Source organism: Talpa occidentalis, unplaced genomic scaffold (assembly GCF_014898055.3).
Source record: "Talpa occidentalis isolate TD23 unplaced genomic scaffold, MPIMG_talOcc4v2.1 talOcc4.2, whole genome shotgun sequence".
NCBI classification, from domain to species: Eukaryota; Metazoa; Chordata; class Mammalia; order Eulipotyphla; family Talpidae; genus Talpa; species Talpa occidentalis.
Genome location: NW_023602073.1, coordinates 11,805,752 through 11,822,715, shown reverse-complemented (window position 1 = coordinate 11,822,715; position 16,964 = coordinate 11,805,752). Strand labels below are relative to the sequence as shown.

The 16,964-nt window shown below is 36.5% G+C and overlaps 1 long non-coding RNA gene across 1 annotated transcript in view; it reads right to left on the bottom strand.

Moving 5' to 3' along the window:
• Nucleotides 1–16,964, bottom strand: part of LOC129146369 (uncharacterized) — a 135,125-nt gene that overhangs the window by 105,816 nt on the left and 12,345 nt on the right. The window contains exon 2 of the long non-coding RNA XR_008553006.1: nucleotides 5,503–5,694. This is a non-coding gene — a long non-coding RNA (uncharacterized LOC129146369). The remainder of the gene's footprint in view (nucleotides 1–5,502; nucleotides 5,695–16,964) is intronic.

The following is a 16,964-nucleotide window of genomic DNA, read 5'->3' as shown; positions in this document are numbered from 1 at the left end:
TAATGAGAATTTTACTCTTTTCCCACTCAAACTGTGTACCTTTTACTACCTTTTCTGCATATACTGCATTGACCAGGACCACAACCACAAAGACAAATAGAAGCAGTTGTCACGGACAATATTTCCCCTTCCCCTTGCCAGGGAGAACATGCCAATGTTAGTAAAAGCGCTTTAGATGAGCTTTTTGTCATGTTGAAGAATTCTCTGGTATTCCTAGGTTGTTAAGAGTTTTTAATCTACCTTGAAAATGAGTTGGCTCTTGTAAGGTTTGATTACTTTGCTTTTTTTAATGTCCTTTCTTGTGATTTTGTGGTTTCCCACGTTTTGCCTGTTAATGTGTTCAAACATATCGATTGATTTTTTTTTTTTTTAATGTTAAACAAATGGCATTACTGGGATAAACTCCAAGTGCTTACAAGGTAGTATCCTTTTTTATGTATTACTGGATTGGATTTGCCATTTTGTCAAGGATTTTTGTAGCTGTGATCAATAAGACAGATTGGCCTACAACTTTATTGTGATGTATTTGTATCAGGATAATGCTGGTACAGTGGAATGAAGTAGAATGCATCCTCTTTCTGTCAATTTTCTGGAGGAGTTTGTGTTGTGTTGGCACTATGTCTTCACCAATGAAGATGATTGTTCCTACATTTTCTTTGTGAGAAGAATTTTAACTGAGAATTCAGTGATATTAAGCTGTTATCTATTTCTTTGCTGATAAACTTTGTGTCTCGTTTTTGTCTTTTGAGAAGTTTGTCTGTTTTATCTCATTTGAAAAAGTGGACATGCATTTGCTTATAACATTTCATTAGCTTTTTATCATTGTAGGCTGTGCACTTAAGTTATTGCTTTCAGTTTTGATATTGGTCATTTGTGCCTTTTTTTTTATTTTTCCGGTTTAGTCTTTCCATAGTCTTTCCAAAGTCTTTCCATAGTCTTTGATAATTTTATTAATCTTGGTAAAGAACCAGATTTCAGTTTCTTTGATTTTCTTTTGTCTCTTGCGTATTTCACTGACTCCTTTAATTTATTATTTTCTTCCTACTTCTCACTTTCAGCTTAATTTCATATCCCCCTGCCCCGAATCCACACACAGAAATGACTGATTTTAGAACACAATTTTTTTTCCCTTATGAGAGTATTTAATACTATAAATTTCATTCTTTTCATTGTTTTACCTGCATTTCACAAATTTTGACGTGTTTTCCTTTGCACGCTGTTAGATAATTGTAATTTTTTTCAGCGACTCATGGAATATGTAGATAAATGCTGTTAATTTTCAAATGTGGGGGGCAGATTTTGTAACTATCATATCATTTTGTATTTTTCCCCAATAAATTCTTTTATGATTAGATAATAGAATTTATATTATTTTAATATTTTGGATATTCTGAATTTTTTTAATCATCAAAATATAATGAACTTGTTGAATGTTCCCCTGTACTTTTTCTGTTTTATTCACCTTCGATTTTTTTTTATTTAAACTTTTTTGACAATACTTGCTTCCCCGCATCCCCTTAGATTGAATCCCCATAGAATTCACTTCCCCAAGGCACCCATGCACCATCACCACAGTCCCCTGTGCTCCTCCCTCCATTCATCTGATCCCTCTCCCTCCTGTTCCCCTGAAGGATGTCTCTGATTTATAATTGTCTGCTTTTGCTTTCTCGTGCTTTGTACTGTTATTATTTTTTATACTGATGTCTTATTTGGTTCCCCTATATTCCTGCTATAAGTGAAACCATCCAATATTTTTCTTTTTCCTTCTGGCTTATTTTACTAAGCATAATTCCTTCTAGCTCCATCCACGTTGCTGAGAATGGCATGAGTTTATCTTTCTTGATTGCTGAATAGTATTCCATTGTGTATATATACCATATTTTCTTGATCCAGTCATCTATTTTTGGGCCTTTGGGTTGTTTCCAGGTTTTACCTGTTGTAAATAGTGCTGCAATAAACACAGGGGTACAGGTGTTCTTTTGAATCAATGTTTTTGTGTCCTTTGGGGAGATCCCTAGCAGTGGAATTGCCAGATCATATGGTAGCTCCATTTTTAGTAGACTGAGGAAACTCCAGACAGTTTTCCACAGTGGTTAATGTTCCCCTGTGCTTTTAACAGGATGTGCATTCTATGGTTTGGTGAAGTGATCTATATTTGCCAGTGAGGTCAGTCTGGTTGACAGTATGTTCAGTGTTCTACATTCCTACTTTTATCCACTTGTTGTATCATTTTTCTGAAAGAATGGTGTTGACACTTGCAAATTTAAAATTTAATTTGCTTCCCCTTTCTGTTCCGTCAGTTATTTTATATGCATTTTAAAACTGCTTACACATTCAGGATTGTTATGTCTTCATAAAGCAACTCCTTCCTCCCTAGGGAATGACTCTCTTTAGGCATTTTTTTCATCTGAAATCTACATTGTCTGACATTAACATAAGCACTGCACATTATTTGTTTTTGTTTGCTTTGAGATTTATTTATTTATGCACACAAGACCTGGAGTACAGACCAGAGGTGCAGGAAGTGAGAGGATTCACCAGAGACAGAGTGGGGAATAGAACAGGCAGATTGACTGAAATACACTGCTGAGGGGAGCAGTGGGCGAGTCAGGAGAGGTCTGCTGTGCCATATGGGTAGCTCCCTGGCAGGCCAGGGGATCAAACTCATGCTGCAGTGGCTGCGGACAGCTTCAGAGGTTGCGTCCTAACCCTTACGCCACCAGGGAGGCCCACTGCACATTATTTGTAATTAACATTTGAGTAGCGTATCTTTGACTACCTTTTATTTTTTAACCCATTATTTTCAGTCTGAGTATTTTATGGACTGAATATAGTAGGAAATCACTTGTTACTTCTTTTCAAATTGAGCAATTCTTGCCACTTAATTGGCATTTTAAAACCATTTACATGCAATAGAATTATCAATATATTTAGATATAAATCTACCACCTTGTTCCACCTATTCTTTGTTTCATTTTCCTATGATATTTTGCATAATACACTGCTATCACTTTTGTTGTACATATTTAAAATATAAATTTACAAATGGTAAAATTATCTTTTAGGTTCACCCACATATTTATCATTTCTTTTTCTCATTTTTGTACAGATATGAATTTCTACTTAGTGTAATTTTGTTCTATCTACAGAACTTCAGCATTAATTTTATTGCCGACCTGAAAATAATCATTTTAAGATATTTTCACTAAATATAAAACCTCAACATTTTTAATATATAATGTTTTTAGTACCATAAAGATATTACTTCATTTCCTTTAAATTTGTATAGATTCTGAATGAAGTCTGCTGTAATTAGTATTTTTCCTTAGGTCATTATTTTATATTAATTATGATTTTTCTGCAATTTTATTAAAATATGCATTTGTCTATTTTTAAGAATAAGTACTCTGGTTTACTGGGTTATAAAATATGGAGTTTTATTATTTTAATCAAGTTTGGAAATTTCTTTTTGTTTTTTTAAATTTTGTTTGAGTCACTACCTTGGTGATTAAATTAGGTATTTTCCAATGAGTCACTGGGACTATTAATTTTTTATTCTATTGTATTTTATTTTGGATTTTTCCTGTTGTTCAATGACCTAAGTTTCACCAGTATTTTTGTTTCCAGTGTAGAATTTGTTATAATTCATATTCAGTATATTTTTCATGGCAGATATGTTATTTTTCACAGCTACAAATTTTATTTGCATTAATTTTGATATCTTCTCGTTCTCTCTTCTTTATGTTCATGGTTTCCTTATTTCTTGTTTTCATTTCCATTAATGTCTTCCTTTCTGTTACTTCTGAATCTATTTTCATTGACTTATTTCCCTCTGGTTATGTGTTATATTTCCTGTCTCTTCAAGTGACTAGTAATTTTTTTTTGTTGTTAATTAGAGGATTTTTCTGTTTTTTGAGTGATGGATTTCATTGTATTTCTTTAGCATACAGGGATTCTTCTAGCAAGTAATTAAGCTGATTGTAGGCTAGTTTGATCCACTTGTTATATGGTTTTAATCTCTTTGGTGCATGCCTTAGATATTCCACCTCTAATAGACCCCACTTCTAAGTTGTAGCCTTTGGATCTACCGAATGTCCCAGATCTTTCCACTTTGGCTTAATAAATGGAACACAAAAAATTTCCCAATCCTATATGACTCTGGGAATTTTTATTTGTTTGCTCCAACTGTTAGTTATTTCCTTGGAAATTGCTATCTGGACCTTGTTTTTTTTTTTATCCTATGCATTTACAAACTACGTTTTGAGGGGATCCTTAGACACATTTCAAGAACTCTTTCTCCATGAATTCCCTACTACCAATACTCTGCCTCACAAAATCTTAACATCTTGACCTTCTGAACTCTAACATCTGTCTGTTCAAGTCTGCAAGATTACTAAATTCTGCTTGAGTTCCCTCTCCCTGTGCTGCTGTTCAGGAATTTTCTTGGGGTAGAAAGTAGATGCCTTATTTGCATTTGGAAATTTAGTAAATATAAATATTGACATCTGCTGGCACTGAGAAATTTTCTTAAAATGCACAATAAATGGTATGCATGAAGTTCAATGGTATTAAAGGTGTTTTGGGGGGAGGGTCGGGAGAAGGACGGTACAGAGGGATCAAAGGGATAGGGACTCCTATGAGACTTTTGCCTTAACTTTGGAAATTCTCAGGCAATTTTATGAAATTTGGTTTCTCTGTTTTCTGATAAAAATTAGATTTAGAAACAAGCTTTACCTTTCTTCATTCACTGAGTTAAGGAATAACAATGAGACAATGATTAGGTACCTTTCTAGAGTATGCAAGCAATGAGTATTAACCTTCCTCCATTGAAAACCGAACAAAGGATGAGGAAAAAAACAAAACTCAAAGGCAAACCATAGGTCTGAGATATATGGTAGAGGAGGAAAAAGGAAGAGGGGTCAAAACAGGGGAGGGAAGGCCTCCCTGGGGGTGCAGTGGGTTGAGCACAGTGCTGTGAAGATGTCCTGTAGCCTCTGCAGTGCAGGTTCAATCTCTGCTGGCTAGGGAGCTACCCACATGGTGCAGCAGACCTCTCCTGACTCGCCCGCTGCTCCCCTCAGCAGTGTATTTCAGTCAGTCTGCCCGTTCTGCTCCCCACTCTGTCTCTGGTGAATCCTCTCACCCTCCCGTACATCTGCCTATACGCCAGTTCTTGTATACATGAATAAATTTTTTTAAAAATCTTAAAAAATAAGGGGGGCGGGAAGAGCACAAGGGACTGTGGTAATGGTTCATGGGTGCCATGGTGCAGGAGAACTTCGGTACTACACCTGAGGGGAGAAATCAAATACTGTCCAAAAAGTAACAATAATTTAAGAAAATTAATTACTTAATTAAAAATCAACCTTCTTCCATTTTTGGTAGGGAAACTGCAGCACAAAAAAAATCAAAACGCCCGCCAAAATTTACTTAACGAATGAATTGTTGGAGTCAGGAACAATCCCCATGATGAATTTTTATATAAGTATTTGAAGTACTTACTGGCCATAATCTGCACATGAAACGTTTCTCAAAATGCATTCTTTTGCAGAAGGCTTCTTTTTCATTCAAAAAATCCAGATCTTTGTATTCTCCCGATGACCATTTTTTTTGTCTAATTACTAGTGTGTTCATCCTACTTGTCATAGTAAAGTGAAAAATAGTGTTTTCCAAATCTTCCCAGGTCTCACAAGCCTATAGAAAATGAAACACTGACTTTAACATATGAAATCCATCTGGTTATCTCTAAGATTTGAATATTATAACATATCAGGCTACCATGGACATATCTCCAAGTATTTATTCTGAGAGTCCCTAGAAGGACCTCACGTGAGTGTCAGAGTTAGGACTGTTTCTGAGTATAAAACAGGAAACAGATACCACCTGTTCACCATTTCCTGTCTTTCCTCTCATTTGGAGTGAGATAATAGCACCACACTCCCTCCAACTTCCGTCTCACACACATATACAGACACACACCCCTTCTTGCATATCAGCTCTAAAAAACAGAGCTCCTGAGAGTGGGAGATCTTTGCTTTCACTTAAATGGATTGTTCTGATACAAATACTTTAAATCAGTGGTTTCAAGCCTATCACTTTCCCCCATGTAATCCCCTTAGTAACAAGAGTTTCACTATGGAATTGATTCTCGAGTAGACAAACATATTTTTTGAAACCCAACACCCAATACAAATCTCCTTCCCAGAGATGCTAAGATACCAGTACTTCATTTTCCATGTCCCATATTAAGAATTTCAGCTCTGAATAAACACCATGGATAAAGGCTAAACACAAAATATCATTTATTGCATCATTTATTGCAGAGGAAAGAAGTTAGAAGCTCCCACTCATTCATTATAATCCCATATAGTCTTCTATTATGAAGCATATAAAGTATATAATGATTCCAGTACAGTGCTTAACTGAAAAAGAATGATTTAATTCGAACTTTGGCTTTAATGATCACATCAGGAACAAAACCCATGTTCTGACAAACAGAAGTCTTTTGTTTTTGTGTGGCTGTAGTTTAGGAGGGAAACGCTCTTGGATTTCATACCCCTGTGGCAGGATTACTAAGTAAGAAGCTGGCAAGAGCCAGAACCCAGGTGAAACTAAAAGATTCAAGTTTAGTAAAATGGCACTACCCCATTCATTAGGCCTTAGTAACTCTGAAGAGGTCAGATTGATTAATATTTTTTATTTTTATTTTTTAAAGATTTCTTTATTTATGCACGCAAGAACTGGGGTACAAGCCAGAGGTGTGGGGGGTGAGAGGATTCACCAGAGACAGAGTGGGGAACAGAACAGGCAGATCTACTGAAATACACTGCTGAGGGGAGCAGTGGACAAGTCAGGAGAGGTCTGTTGCACCATGTGGGTAGTTCCCTGGCTAGGGATCAAACTCTTGCTGCAGAGGCTGCAGACAGCTTTTCAGTGTTGTGCTTAACCCCTTGTGCCACCAGGGAGGCCCTGATTAACAATTTTTAAAAGAAGCATATTATGGGTGATACAATGAGGTGATACAGATTCTATGAATTTAATGATTAAAAAAAGTTTGTTTTGGAAACCCAGTCATTTTCTTCCTTTTGACTGCTATTTTACCTAGAAATATCTGGCTACCCATAATTATTACTATTTTTTAAAAATTAGTAATATATTTAATTATTATAAATTTTAATATCTATCTGTGACTATAAACACGTTTACATTTTCATTGTGTTTGAATTACATATATCACATATTTTCAGGCAGATTCGATCACTGTTTTCAAATGCTGTTGCCTGTAATCAGCTGAAAATTTTAGAATAGCACTTGATTATCTTTCAAAAACAAACCACTAATCTCTAATTTTCAAATTGGTAAATAGGTAGACACATTTTATGAATTACTAACATTTTGTCTTTGGTCGTAATATATATTTATGGAGAAATATATTTAGATGTTCTTAAAAAATTGAAAACCTTTACTACCCTTAAAGTTAATTTCACTGCAATTCCAAATATAGATCAAATAACCTCTAGTGGCCCACTGTAACATCTGATTTTACCATTTATATTATTTATGGAAATAAAGTCAATGCTTATCATTCAACATGACTATTTCCTTTTAAATAAACCAAGAAAAGATATTCCATGTGAACTTTCATCACATAAATGAAAGATGCTTCCATACGTAATGTGTAGCAATCTTTGTTTATTTGAAAGAAAAAAAAGTACAGAATCGGTCACCACTCCATTCAGGGAGATCGCCTATCATAGCTTCAGGTTATTAAAAAAAAAAAAGAAATCCCCCAAGTCTGTTAACTATTCAAATCCTAGAATTACTCAGTGTCCCTCCCCAGTGCCCAAAGATTGCAGTTCAAAGTCAGATTTTATAGAAGAATGCGCAGCATGTCAAGTGATTCAGAGTATAAACAGACTTCGGAAGGGCAAATACACAGAAATGAGAGGCCACACAATAGACTGACCTGCTCACCAACCTCTTTCCTCCCATTTCTTTAACCATGTAAAGTTGAGAAAAGCAAAAGCATCAGAAAAAGCAATAAATGAAAACTGACCCTTAGTAATTGTGGATTTTCAGCGCCTGCTTACCCACCCATCCCATCTTATGCCTCAAAGAGCAAAGGCTAAAGGAGACAGGGCAGAGCAGTAAAGAAGAAAGGAAAAGAGAGATTATTTACTGGCCGTTTGAGATCTGGTTACCAGCCTGAAAAACAAGAACAGATGTATTTGCGAGATTATAAAATAAAATGCCTTTCAAATAACTTAAGCTTCAGGAATATTATAATATATATTATATATATATTATATATTTGTTTTTAACTCCCTAGGGATAGACAACAGACTGTGAGATCTCTTGTGTCCTCATGGGTATAAGGACAGAAGATTCTTACATACATCTCTGAACGCAGGCTAGTGAATAACACATGTGGGAACCCAGAGGATTACAGTATTATCCTGCTATTGTTTTCTGCACCACATCCACTTCAATCTTCAGGAAAATGAAAACAGAAACAGGCCCAGGAGATTATAAACCGGCTGTTGGTGCTGAAGTCTGCTCTGCTAATGTTGATATGGTCCAAGATGTAGGTTTGTTTCTCCGGGTTCTATCAAAAACCCTCTATGAATGTGAAAAGAATCAGTGGGGATGAAATCACCCAAAAGGCCATTAAGGTCATTTCCCCAGAGGAGCAGACCTCAGCTAAGCAGACATAAAAATATAAAGTTTCCGTCATAACTGGAGTTCAAAGCCAAGAGGCAAAGTACATGAGCTCTGGAAATGCTCGTGGTTAGTGGTGGGTAATAAAGAATAGAAATGCAGCAACTCAGACTAAATATGAATTTAGGGGGGAACAGGAAGAACACAGCATGCTGTTCTCCCATGCTCTGCTTCCCTCGCATGGACACCGTCTTCATTTTCCATTTGGCACCAAGAGAGCCTGGACCCGCCCCAGCTGGATCAATTCAATGAGTCCTTAAAGTGTTGTGTCCGCCAGGCCCACTTTTGCTCTGAACTAGATGACCCTGGGCCAGCTGTCAAGAGGCTGAGCTCCAGCGGGTAGCACGAGGCCAGAGGGTCAGATATAAAAGCGAGCTGAGGCTCATAGGATTACAATCACGTCAAGCGAGGTCGGCTCACGTTTTCCATCCCAAGCCAAGGCGGGCCTGTAATGGTGATCTGGTAATATTAATAACAACAGGGACAACCAACACCTTTCAGGGAATGGTTTCAAAATGCTTTCCAAGGAAAGACCTGTTATTAAGTCCCCAAATGACAGATAAGAAAATCAAGAAGAGAGAAGGAAAATGATTAGACTCAGAGCACATATGTGAGTTGGGGCACAGAAAAAAAGAACTGAACCTGGCCTCCCAGATCACGGTCAGGTCCTGAGAGTATTTTTCTCTCCACCAGGCCTACTTTCTAACGAGACTGCAAACGCTGTTCCCGGCAGCTGAGACTGGTTGAGAGCTGCTGTGTCCCATGTGTTGCATTCTTTTTGAGATCGTTTATATTATATTTTTATTTATGTCTTTTACATCATTGTGCATTCCCTGTAAAATTCCCACCACCAATTCACCTGTGAACCATCACTCAAAATGGATAAAAGCCCTGAATGCGAGACCTGACACCATAACATATATAGAAGTAAATACAAGCAAAACACTACACGACATACATCTCAGTAACACCTTTAAAGACACATTCTCCCAAAGCAAAGAAAGTGAAGGAAAAGATAAACAACTGGGATTATATCAAACTAAGGAGCTTCTGTACAGCAAAAGAGACATTAACCAAAACCAAGAGAAACCCTACTCATTGGATGAAAATTTTTGCACACAATGCAACTGATAAGGGAATGATCACAAAAATCCACAGAAAGCTCACACAACTCAACAAAAACAAAGTAAACAATCCAGTCAAAACTTGGGCAGAAGAGATAAAAAGTCACTTCTCCAAAGAGGAGAGGCAAATGGCCAACAGGTATATGAACAAATGTTCCATGTGTGTTTTAAAAATCCTTCTAGGGTCTCCTCAGTGGCACAGCAGTTGAGCACTGGGCTGCGAAGCTGCCCGCAGCCTCTGCAGCGCTGGTTCGATCCCCGGCCGCCGGCTAGGGTCCCACATGGCGCGCAGACCTCTCCTGCCGCCCGCTGCTCCCCTCAGCAGTGTATTTCATCAGTCTGCCTGTTCTGTTCCCCACTCTGGCTCTGGTGAATTCTCTCACCCTCCCATGCTTCTGACTGTACCCAGTGCTTGTATAAATAAATAAATAAATCTTAAAAAAAAAAGTCCTTTTATCCCACTCACTTACATTCTGACTGAAACAGGCTAGAGGGGTTTTTGTCTGCTTGTTTTTTATTATTTCTTTTCTCTTTTTTACACTCATTAGAAATCTGCAGCATATGCACAGTAAGAATCTAAACAAATGCAGAATTAAGAAAATGGACAGAAAAGTATACTTCTCTCAACAGCACAAAAAGTTTTTGAATCTATAGACTTGTCCCAAAGGCAAAACTTCTGACATTTCCTTGAGTAATCCAAACAATAAGTAAAATATTATTTGCTTGACTTATATGTAGTAAAATTATAGTAAAATGGTATTTGCTTTGACTTATTTAAAGTAGGATTAAGCTTTCAAACCTTTGATTGAACTTGTCACATGCTATTACTGTTCTTCAATTATAGTCTAAGGTAATTTGGAAATCACAAAAATATCTGGGCTTTCTTTTTATACAATTGATTAAACACTTTAAACACCAATATTATTTAAAAGTCAGTATAACCTGTGATTAGGAGCAGGGACTTTGGGAGAAGGCTCCACTCTTTATGACTGAACTTCTCTCTCTAGCTTTCTCATCTGTAAAATGATAATAGAATTTACTGTAATCAATGAAGACTTCCTGGAAGAGGGAATGGTTTTCATCACAGTGGAAATAAATGCTCCCTTTATTCTCTGTTATTCACAGTCTCTCTTACAACTGATAAACAAAGTGGTTCCTAGATCTCTGATAGCTCCTGGTACTTTAGGATAAGGATGATAATAAACTATAAGGAAAACAATTATATCTGCACCTTAAAATAACCTTGATGAACTTTTTTATGGGCAGTAGCCCATTTAGTTTTCTCAATTCTTGTCTAAAATTTCATTTTCATTCACCAAATCTGTGTCTTCCACAATCCCCCCACATACACACTTTTGAGTACAAGGTCCTGGAATGTTAATAATTAGAAACATGCCAAGTCATGGAACCAACTCAAGTGCCCTTCAGCAGATGAATGGATAGAGGAATTGTGGAGCATAAATACAATGGAATATTATACTGCTGTGAAGAATGATGAAACAGTGGCATTTGGGAAAAATGGATATACCTTAAGGTGATTATGCTGCATGAAATCAGTGAAAGAAATTTCAGATATTTTCACTCATCTGTGGAATAGAAATACCCAAAAACAATTACATGCAAAAAATGGAAGGAATCAAACTTGAACTTGGCAAAAAGAAGATAATGGTTACCAGAGGGAAGAGGGAGGGACATAGATGGTATAAGAGCATGGATAATAGGAGGAGAGAAAAAATTATTATGGAAGCATGCATTAAAAAAGGGGGGAAAAAGAATTAGAAATAAAGGGACACATCCTTTGTCCTCAAAGTGCTCCTAAACCAGCACAATTTAATTAATAGTTCATTTCCCCTAATCATAAGTTCTCATATTTTCACTTTCAAAAATTTAAAAACCTGGGCCTCCCCAGTGGTGCAGCGGTTGAGCGCTGGGCTGCGAAGCTGCCCGCAGCTTCTGCAGTGCTGGTTCGATCCCGGCCGCCGGGGAGGGTTCCACATGGTGCGCAGACATTTCCTGCCGCCCGCTGCTCCCCTCAGCAGTGTACTTTGTCAGTCTGCCTGTTCTATTCCACGCTCTGGCTCTGGTGAATTCTCTCACCCTCCTGTTCTTCTGACTGTACCCAGTGCTTGTATATATAAATAAATAAATCTTCTAAAAAAAAAACAAAAAACTTAAAAACCCAAAAAAGTGTGAAATAAATGAATAAAACAATCAAATATAAACCACAGAGGGATAACCACCCTGGTATACTATCTCTGGTCTTTTTCAAAGGACAAATAAATGAAAAACACATGCATATAATTCTGACTATACCACATGTGCACTTTTAAAATCAATCTTTTCATCTATTTCATAAAGCGTTTTTTCAAGCCATTAAAATTTTCTTTGAAGGCATCATTTTTAATGTTGCATAATATTCCCTTATGTGGATGGTCTATGAAATAATCATTTCAACATTGTCTCAAGATGAAAGTAAAGACACTATAAATAGTTGTATGTCCAGAGAAATGGCATGCCAAAAACAGGAAGTAAACTTCTGAAAAAATAGGCCAGTTTAGATGACATCAACTACATAGTACAGGCTGTGTTAAAACTGAGCATCTCTTGGCAGAAGTTAGGGGCTTTCACGTGGCCCATGCCTCCTTCTTCTATGTTCCCAGTCTGCAACACTTTCCCCTCAGGTTCAACAGCTTGACTAACTTGGCCATTTTCCCATGTTCTGGACTTTTGGTGGGGATAGGCCATCTACATGAGAGTTGCTGGGAAGAATAATGTAAATTAAACCTAAAGTTCTCTTTAATATCCTCCCGACTTCTTTGAATATAGATTGCTGAAAGATATAAGTAACACTATGTGGTCAACTCTGCCAATGGTGGACAACAGCCTGACCTTTGTAACGCAGGATATTCTCTTTTATTTGTTTTTAGAGACCCTGCCTTTCAGGGTTATGGAATCAGGCAGTTAGAAAGAATCAGCTATCTAACTTGGAGCTCAGCTGGATCAATTCAAACAGCCCTCAGAGTGTCACATTTCCAGGCCTCGGAAGGCAGGCACATTTCTAAAGAGGTGGGATATGGGAAACTTTCTTAAGAAACTTTCACTCATAAAACTCACAAGTTCATATTCAATAAAATTTCAAAACAGCATATTTTTGTGCACCTCTCATCAAAAAGCAAACTTATTCCATAAGAAGATAGGGCATTTTCATTTCTGGACCATAGTCGTATGGCAACCTGAATTTTTAGATTAAAGAAATTAATCTGAATTTAATAGAGAACTTTGTTTAATGAAACCAAATCTTATTGAGACAAACTGACAACCTACTTCATTATATTTAGGGAATAAAATGGGGAAATTGGGGTTTTTGCCCCCTAATTTTCCAGTATCTAAACTATAGGTATTACAGACACCTCACAGGATATAAAGTCTCAGATCATTCATAGTCAAAGATATTTCTACAATTTTCTCATTGGTTTCTTCCATGGAAAAATCAAATGTGATCATGGAAGAAAATGATGCAGAAATAATAAAGTTGTCGGTAAGAATTTATTCTTGTATTGGTTTTCTATTGCTGTAATAAGGCTACATAATAAATCACCCCAAAACTCAGTGGTTTAAAACAATAAGCATCTGTTTTGCTCATAAGTCTCCAGGTCAGTGACTCCGGTGGGCTCAGTTGGACTTGGCTGTATAGTGCTGGCCTGAGGTTCGCCCAGCTGTTGCTGATGAGGATGGCATCAGCCAGGACAACTGGGACAATTTGGATTTCCTCCACCTGTCTCACCTTCCAACAGGCTAGCCTGGGCAAGTTCTCCTGGCATTTTCACAGAGCAAGGCCAAACAAAAACAAAAGGACTTTTCCAGCCTCTGCTTGTGCCACATTTGCTAACTGACACAGCATTAGCCAAGGAAAATTGTAAGTCCAGCACGGATCTAAGGGACAGGGAAACAGACTCCATCCTGCAAAATTACATGACTAAAGGCAGACAGTGACAGGGAAGAAAGATTGGAGTCATTAATACAACCAATTTACCGCAAGCTTACATGTTCACATGACAACAGCAATAATAACAGCAATCAAAATAAAACAAGCTCATTAGATTTTTGAGAGGTAATTGGAATTCATACTCTGAAGTTCTATGGCAAAAAAAAAAAAAAGAAAGAAAAAGCTGACAGAAAATTAATAGAACAAAACAAAGATGGAAAAATCAAGGGACTTTCTTCAAAACATTTCTTCAATTTTCTGTAGCAGCTTAGCATTTTTCTGCTTTCTAGCCTATTTCCCCCATGGCTAGTGGAAGAAACTTAGGTCTAGAAAAGCTGATCTGAATAAAGCAAGAAAGAAGACAAAAAATTACAGATTTGTGGTTTTAACTTACTAATAATCTCTCAATCAAGCCATAGCGTTATGTTTCATTTCTGGGTAAAAAAAGAAAAGAAAACAAGTGAAAAATTTTCCAAGGCCACTAAGCCACTGGGTTTAGAAATTGAGGTTTAAATGCAAGAGTAACTTCCTGGAGATACAATGTACAGCATAGGAAAGATAAGTAACAATGCTGCATTGTATATTGGCAAGTTACTAAGAAGATACATGTTAAAAATTTTCCAAAGCAAGAATAAAAATTATAACTGTGTGGTCATGGATTTTAACTAGACTTATTGTGGTAATCATTTCAATATATATATAATATATATATTAGATAACATATATACCAACCAATATGTATCTTATATAACATTTTATGTCACTTGAATCATTTTCTTACATACCTGAAACAAATATAATGTTATGTGTAAATTATTTCTCAATTTTAAAAAGGGGAAAAATAGCACTGATTTATTCCTAGATGATGCATCCATTTTATATCACAAACAGTAATGAATTCCAACATGAATTGTTTCTTCTGCCTAGAATAGCTTTTTCTCCCTCACCATCTAGTTAACTCTTCTCCTCCTTGAATCTCTCTAATTCAAAATTTGTTTCTTTGGAGACACAATCTTGGCCTTCCTGGCCAGGTGGAAGCCTCCTTAAACATTTATCTTTGTACCATGTAGTCCTTGCAATATCAATCAGTTCTATTCTTGGCCATGCAATATTTGATTATTTATCTCACCCCCTAGATGGTTAGATCCAGGAGAACAGAGACCTTGTCTGGTTTCATTCAGTTCTGTCTTTGAACCTGGTATAGTTGCTGCTATAAAATAGCTCTGAAGAAATGAAGGAATAGATAAAAACAACAAATGAGAGGTATGTTTATTGGAAAGATGTGATGGTATAATGAATACCAGACCATAGTCATGACCATGACACTTAAAAGTTCCCTATAGTGGAGTTTTAGGTAATACATTTCTCTAAAAGGCACAATTTAATATTTCTAAGTTGAGTGTTCAATATGTGTATGTTTTGGCACACAGAGAAACTGCACTTCATGTTTTTATTAGTAAGGACCAGAGAAAGTAAATGTCAGAGAATTTAGCAAATGAATGCAGTTTCTTCCATAGGATAAGATCTTGTGTTTCTAGCATTTTATTTAAGAGAAGAGGATAAAAAGGAAGTTGTTTATTTCTTACACTTGATTCATAGTTTACTCATGCAAAATTGAAACCTTTACTGAGGCATTCTGCAAGTCTAGTATTTTCTGGATACAATTTAGAATTGCATGTATTCTTTCCTTATTGCCTACTTGCGGGTGTTACATTGTCTTCTGTACAGGAAGCATGAAGGGGAGTCTTTTTACCAATCCTGAAAGAACGAATCTCAGATTGGGGTTTTCTAGTTAAATTCATAATGCAATTGAAAATCATCTTCTTCAGGAAGAAAATCTTAGCACCTGCCTGTCACCGTCACCAATGGAATGATCTACATCCCATAGCATCAGAGCCCCAGACAGATCCCTTAACCCCAGGGCCATATACTTCTCACACATGGTCTGCACCAGTCATAATTTCCTTAAAATGCTCAGACTATTAGACTATTAGATTATAATTCACAGGACTTGCAAATGGTAGGCTCAGAAATGCCATGATAAAATTCCAAAACCAGACCTAAGAAATATAGTCAACACAGAAGCAAAGGTGAGCTGAGCCCCATCATTTACTGCAATTTATCTTGACTGCTATGTGGCTGTCTCAAGTACCTAACTTGAGTCATTGTTTTTTTTTTTTTTTCATTTGGATGAGTTCACATATGACCATGTATAATGGAATAAATGAAAACAATGTCAAGATGGACCTTTTTGTTTCATAGACACTTAGAATTATCGAATACATATACAGTTAAGATGAAGAAACAGTGCTCAATATCTAGTAAGGACAGAAGTAACAATTCAACATGAGCTTGGAGAATGAGTACAAGAGATAGAAAAGGAAAAGTAAGGAAACGAAGGAAGAAGGAATTTGGAAAGGAGAAAACTAGAGGTGAGAACAGAAAATGAAAGATCTTTATAGATGATATTTCTCCATTTCCCGCAATGAACACTACCGTGCTAACAAAAATCTTCCTAGTATTACTTTCAATTGGCAAACGCCACTGGTATACGTCCCTTCCCCAAAATATTCTATTCACTTATATTTCAATACAAATGTAATATTTTGGTATTTTTTTCCACTGCCCTCTCCTATCATTTATTCAACTACTCTGAATCATGCACACTTAACAGTTCCTGAAGACAGAAATTACAATCCATTGATTTATTGGGCCAAAAGCTGATATTTTAAAAGATGGTCATGTAAATAAACAATTGCATTAAAACCAACATGGTTGAATAATTAAGATAGTGTTGTGGCACACAAGAAGAAATTATCAAGTCCCTTAGGAAGCAAAAAGAGAAAGCAGATGTGAATTCTTCCCCAAAGAGAAGATTAGTCTTGTTTTCTAAGGAATCAGTAGATATTCATCAGACAGATGGCCGAAAAGGAGCTTTAGGAGAAAATCTTGGGGGCAGAAGGAATAAAGGCAAATACACAGCAACCTGAAGTGGTAAACCCAATGGTAGAAGCAGAGTTGGAACACAGGGGAAAATAAAATATGAGAATGCTGAGCAGAAAATACCAAGATCACAGAAGACCTTGGAAGGCATGGATTATGATATTGACATGAAATCAATTTATTTTTTAGTCAGT